A 6,446-nucleotide genomic window follows, 5' to 3' on the forward strand; every position below is an offset into this window, starting at 1 on the left:
ATATTATTTTTTTTAATTAGAAACTAATAAAGCTTAGTTAAGCTATCCAAATGGGCAGTTGATTTTTAATATTTAATTAATTTGTATATTCAAGAAACCAAAGGTTGGATTCACAAAAAATGTCAATACAAAGTCATACAACATTAAGGATAGAAAAAGAGAGGTTTCTTTAAAAAAAAACAAAAGAAAAAAAGTATAGGATGTTGGCTCCCCACAAGCATCTAATGATATTTAAATGATTTAATGATCGATTTATGTTTACGTATTCAACTAATCCATCAATAAAATCATTAAAGCCATTACTAAAAATCAATAAAAGACTGTCAGATACGCCAACAAAATTTAAAGAATTGTAACAAAAGACGATGAGGGTTGGATCTTGGATGGACAATCAACATTTAGAGTTTCCTTGAGATGCTGGGGAAGAGCAGTCTTTCAGACCATAATCTACATACAGAGGTATGCCGTAAACAGGGTTGCGAGAGGGACTGATATATTATCATCGATTTGCTCTGCTGTTGGAAGCGATTCAACAACTGTTGCTACGAAAGAAACTACTGCAACCCTTTGGGCTGTGAGATTCCAATCAAACTGGAAGTAACCCAGAACTGAAAAGTAGTAAAGCATCCTGAGGCATCAACAACAGATAGCTATGCATCAAATCACTGGGGTCAAATACAAACTCACTCTGGCACATTACAGATTAATTTCAATTAATTTGAATCGTCAAGAAAGAAAGAGCAATTTTACCCCATAGATATCAGGAAACCAAAGGTAAACATTGAAATGCTACCGGCCCAACTTTTTTTCTGGTTATAAGGTAACTTCACATAACCGAATTTTCTTCCCATGATATCAGCAATTCCTGTGGCTTCCACAGTCAATAGAGAAACTTTTGCATGGAAAAAACCGAAGCTGGAAGGTAAACTTAAGTAAAACAAAATATCAGCTTATCTATAAGGAAATTTGAGGACTATACCATCACCGCCAGCCATCATTGCCAATAACAACAGGCCAACTGGAGAATCACGTCAGAAGAAAATGGCAGATAAAGCTAGAATCAGAACATAGTATAATGGACCTCGTAGCAATTCCCTGCAATTTCAAGAAATAGGAAAATGTCTCAGACATGGAATAGAGAGTGATCAAAGAATTTTTTCTTAAAAGGATTTGAGAAAATTACTCAGGTTTGCCTTCTCGAGTAACAGATTTGAGGAGGCCTTCATCTGTTGCAAGTGAGTGTCCATTGACCACAAGTCTCAAACCATTTATAAATGGAGCAAGAGATGCAAAATACCGAGCTTCTGGTGAGGCGCTATTCTAGAGTCACATTGATGAGTTTAAAGTTTTTTTTTTAAAAAAAGAAAACTCAATTTTCTAGATAAAGATGAAGAAGAAGTACCTGAAAAGAGGCCAGGCAGCCACAAAAGGCAACCCAGAAATTATATGGACAAGCTTTCTGCTCAAATTCTGCTCCATAGACAAGGAACTAATTTAAGAATCAAATTGCCTTTGTGTTTTTTCCTAAAAATATAAGCAAATAAATGTATTTGAATTTTGGCGCCTACTTATTGTATGCATAGGACTAGCTCGCCATCAAATACCTAACTAAAGACCCTTGGCAGGTGCAAGAGGCATGCCTCCCACAAACAAAACCCAATTAAAGCTCAGCTTTAGGTTAAAACACTTACAAGGTAACTCACAAGACTTCCAATTAATTGCACATTTAATAGATAACTTGGCCTACCATGTTCCAGAAAGGAAAGACTACCAGCAGCCAAAGGGATGTCAAAGCTATTAAGTTAACACATTGATAACTTCAAGCTCAGTTTACATCAACAAATCGACCAAATTATCATCAACCTTGTCTTGTGGGGCTATGAGAATGACAGACACAAAGGGAGAAAGATGAAGAAATAATAGAGGCCAGAGTGAGATGGAATTGAATATCTTGTAATTCCAGAGGAGAATTAATGGCACTTGAAGCATCTGAACCATATAAAGTACGATAAGTCTATAACACATCCATGATCTACATTGACAAATATCTTTAATATAGGCACTAGAAATTAAGTACCATCAATCTGTCTTGGACCTACAGAATTTCGATTCTCCTACACAGTTTCTGTACCATGGAGTAGGAACCTTGAGACGAACAACAAAATAAAGGTATTAACAGAATAGGGTTTTGAATAACTGGTAGCGAGACTATAGTTAATAAGACACAAATGTTGTTATTCTTGTAAACGTCGGTTATTATCACATCCATCGAAGACACATCATTTTTTTTCCCCAAATCTTTCGAAATCCATCAAGACACAAAAGCATCCTAATTTAAGAAAGTACTAACCAATTATTCCTGGAGTATCCACAATCACATAGTTATTGAGAAAATTTTCACTTTAGCTGATGGCTAGCCTGCAAATCGTGTAAAATTATAATAGCCGCAGTGCCTTATATTATGCGGAAGGGCAGAGAACCAAGATGTTTTATCAGAAGATTTACCTTTAATGGAATTTCTGAAAAGTAAAAAGTCTAGTATAGTAGTATCTTTAAAAGGACTACAATACTGCAAGAACGATCAATGGAACTTTACCCTTTAATAATTCGATATTCCAAAAGATTTTAACAAAAAGTTCCAGCATGAATTTATAAGGATGCTAGTCAAGGAAATTTTCTCCAATACATTACAATTATGCCAACACACATTTTTTCGACGCTTTATATTTGAAGAATGCGTGCCTAATATAGGCTAGGGAGTCATAGTTGTATGATTACAGGCAGTTGTTTCCATTAGACCCTTGATTCAAATTGTAATATTATTACCCAAAGATAACCAAACATTAATGAAAAAAACCAAGTAAATGTGCAAAAATGTACGAATTCCTCTTTTTTTTCTTGTATGTAACCAAAGCAACTAACGAAAAACTACTAGTATGTAAATTTTATCACTTCTCAAGAGCTTTGCTCTGCTCATTAATCAACCAAACAAAATCACAAATAACACCCACTAAATATAAAATCATAATTATTCAAACAAAAAAGTTCCTAATTTGAATGTTCTGCGCGTCTCTGATTTCTGAGCCAATATAACATACAACCCTCATTACAGAAGAATCCAAGCCAAAACCCCAGCTCAAAATTGTAAATTAAAGAGCGATTAACTTGTAATTTTTTTTTTTTGAAAAAAAAAAAAAAAAAAAAACCTGAGAGATGATGTTGCGGTGAGTGAGATTATCAAAGACAGAAACGACAGAGTAACCACCAGTGACTAAAAAAGCAGTAGCGCCGACATCCTGGAAAAGCGCAGCATCAGAAGAGAGTAACGCGCGCCTGGAAACTACTGTTGATGCTGCGGAATTGTGCTTGAGTGTAGTTTCAGAGAAGGGGTAATGATGACGATGGAAATGGAAGAATGTGAGGTTAGAGTAGGAAGGACACGGTTGAGCCGTGCCGAAAGACCGTGAACAATGGTAGTGGGTGTTTAGTTTCAGATGTATCGCCATTGTTGCGCCTGGAGTAGTAATGGAGGTCTTTGCTGTTTTTCCCGATTATTGAATTGTGTTGTATGTTTAATTATGTATTCGGTATTCCCCTCGATCCCCTATTTTATGTTAAATACAACACTTTCTATTTTCAATCGTTTCATAATAATTATCACATTACTATATTTGACAAGGGCGTATCATTATTTTATAATCGTTTGCGTATACCCGATGTACAATATTGTTACATCGAGGGATGACACGTGCCAATTGCCTAGCTTCAATTCATGCTTTTGGAAAAATCTGCCAAAGAAAAAAAAATAATAATAACAAAAATACAAACCCAAAATTTTCTTCCCCTCTCACTTCAACCAACTCAGAAAAAATTGGGAGCAAATTCATCCTCTTATCATTCGAAATTGTTGCTGCTGTAATATTTATCGAAATGTAGAACCCTAAATTTTGAATTTATTTACAACGTCAAATTAAAGAAACAGGGGCTTCTTAGACATGGTTCTCATAATTGGGTTGTTGTTGTAGGGTTTCGTAGAGACCCACTCTACGCGGAAAGAAACCCACCAAGACCCGCACCGATAACTAAAGCAATTAAAGCATGCAAAACATAATTAATACATAATTAAGAGAAAAGGAGATAAAGAATTATACCCTAGACGCGTGCTTCGCTCGCTAAAAGAGCTCTTACTTGAACCCCGCAAACGCAAGGTCTCCGACGGCTCGTACCCTCGAACCCGACCTGATCGGCCCAAGCCCCGAAGGTTAGTCGACGCCCGACCTAAAAAGATTGGAGTTTTACGAACTTTAGGTATTCTCAACAATGGAGATGCCTACATAGTTCCACTCAAGTGTGTTTTCTCAAAATCCCAACCAAGTGGGTATTTATAGAGAATGAGGACTTGAATCCCATTTCATGATCAATGTAAGATCATGTGCAATTGCACTAATTTATTTAATTCCAAAATAAATTATTTAGCAAATGCAATCACAAGGCAACAAGTGACAAGAGGAGGGAATAGGTTAGGTGAGGACCATTTCCCTTGGGGGGGACCATTGCCTTGCTCCCCAAGGGAAGCCTTGTGGCTTTGGTCCCCACTTCCTCAATCCAGCACTTCACAAAGGCAGATGGGCTGGCAGCCAGCTAGCATGCCAGCACACGCCAGCATGCACTACACTCACGCACTAGCCCCAGCACGCACACACGCACAACCTCGCTGGCTGATGCGCATTGCTGCTGCCTAGCCTCTCGCATTGCTGCTGTGGCATTTCCTCGCCAGCCACACGCACAAGCATGCTATTGCTTGGTGTTGTGCTAGCAATGCACACGCACATGGCTACGCTGCCCAGTGCTGTGCTATGTGCTGCGATGGTGCGATGAGCTGTGCGAAGGCACACACGCACGCACACACGCTAGTGCCTAGCACTTGCGATGGTGTTGTGCTTGTGTGAAGGCACACACGCACGCACACACGCTAGTGCCAAGCATTTGCGATGGTGATGTGTTGTGCGAAAGGCTGCGATGGTGCGATGGGCGATGATAGGGCGCATGACTTGCTAGCATATGCGCAAGCACCTAGCACGCCTAGCATGCTAAGCTTGCGATGAACTAGCCTAGCCTAGCACTCACATGGCTAGGCCAATGTGATGCTACGGCTATGCTCGTACTTGTTGCTTGTGATTTTGCGACGCTCGGTTTCGACGCCCTAGGCTCGATATCCGACGTCTGTGTTCGTAAAACTCCGACGACTCATCGAATCCTTCGGATTGATTCGTCGTCTCGGATCGGTTGTTCGATTGGGTTCGACACGAAGGGTTCAGTTAAGATTAAGCTGTAATATTAATTATACCTTAATATTACTGATCGGAAGCGGCGCCCACCTAGGCATTCCGATCACTTGACCTTACTGAAGAATTAGCTCTATAATAATTCTGAACCCTCTATCAGAATAATACACTTGTTGGAAGGACACCATTCCTTTTAATCTCCCACTTGTCCTTCCGGACAAGTGTGCATACAGTGTATAGCCCATTTCCTTTGTCGCTTAATGTCTCTTCGTGATTTATAAGGTAAGATTCATCGTCATCCTTACTACGTTCAGAAGTGTTTCTCGATCTCCGAGTTCGACTGTCAATAAGCAGATGATTTCTAAAATCAATCTGAGCACGGCCATGCATTTTCACTGTCTCGCTCTTCGAGCAGCCTTGTAAACAACAAAGACATGTTCCCTATTGTTAATAGGGAGACATTCCCAGTCTTGTACTGTAAGTTTCTCTTACTAAGAGGACCTAATCTCCCGAGTTTTCCCGTTAAGATCCTTAGTTACGGCAGACGTTAGGCAACATCAAAGAAACTAGTACTCAAACAAGAAAACTTTACAATACTCCTGGTAGAGGAAACAGGTTTCGATTGCTATAATGAGAAATGTACTTATGACAATTTTGAATCTCTTAAAGTACTCTCATAGGTCTATCTAGTGCAGTTCTAAACTAGCACTTGTGCAAATGATTTATGACCATTACGTCCTTGCAGCACAAGAAACGGTGTTGTAAATCATACTACACACTAATCTCTGGTGGTCATCAATCGTCCATCAGTTAGATGACCTTGATTAGGGATAATTTTCGATTTAAATATTCAATGTTAACTTACAGGTGTTTCTTTATCCAAGACATGGTCTTGATACCCTGTATTGAATATTTCCATAAATTGAATGGACTCATTATTTAATTCTAAACCACAATTAAATAACAATGGAGTGAATATAAAATATAAAATTCATTACTCCATAAATGAATGGTTTCAACACAGTGTCTTACATTAAAACGTCTACTTTAATTAAAACACATGTACAGGGAATTTCAAAGCCAATCTCCAACGTGCTTGATTCCCATTGCCTCAATGTGCTTGTTGTTCTTCACTCGAGGTAGAGGTTTAGTCAAAGGATC

General features: G+C 38.6%; 1 pseudogene; it reads right to left on the minus strand.

The window, feature by feature from the left end:
- Window positions 1-278: 278 nt before the first annotated feature.
- LOC110728526 lies at window positions 279-4,059 on the minus strand (annotated as a pseudogene).
- Between the last annotated feature and the right edge of the window lie 2,387 nt (window positions 4,060-6,446).

This window comes from Chenopodium quinoa, unplaced genomic scaffold, assembly GCF_001683475.1.
Source record: "Chenopodium quinoa cultivar QQ74 unplaced genomic scaffold, ASM168347v1, whole genome shotgun sequence".
Classification (NCBI taxonomy): domain Eukaryota; kingdom Viridiplantae; phylum Streptophyta; class Magnoliopsida; order Caryophyllales; family Amaranthaceae; genus Chenopodium; species Chenopodium quinoa.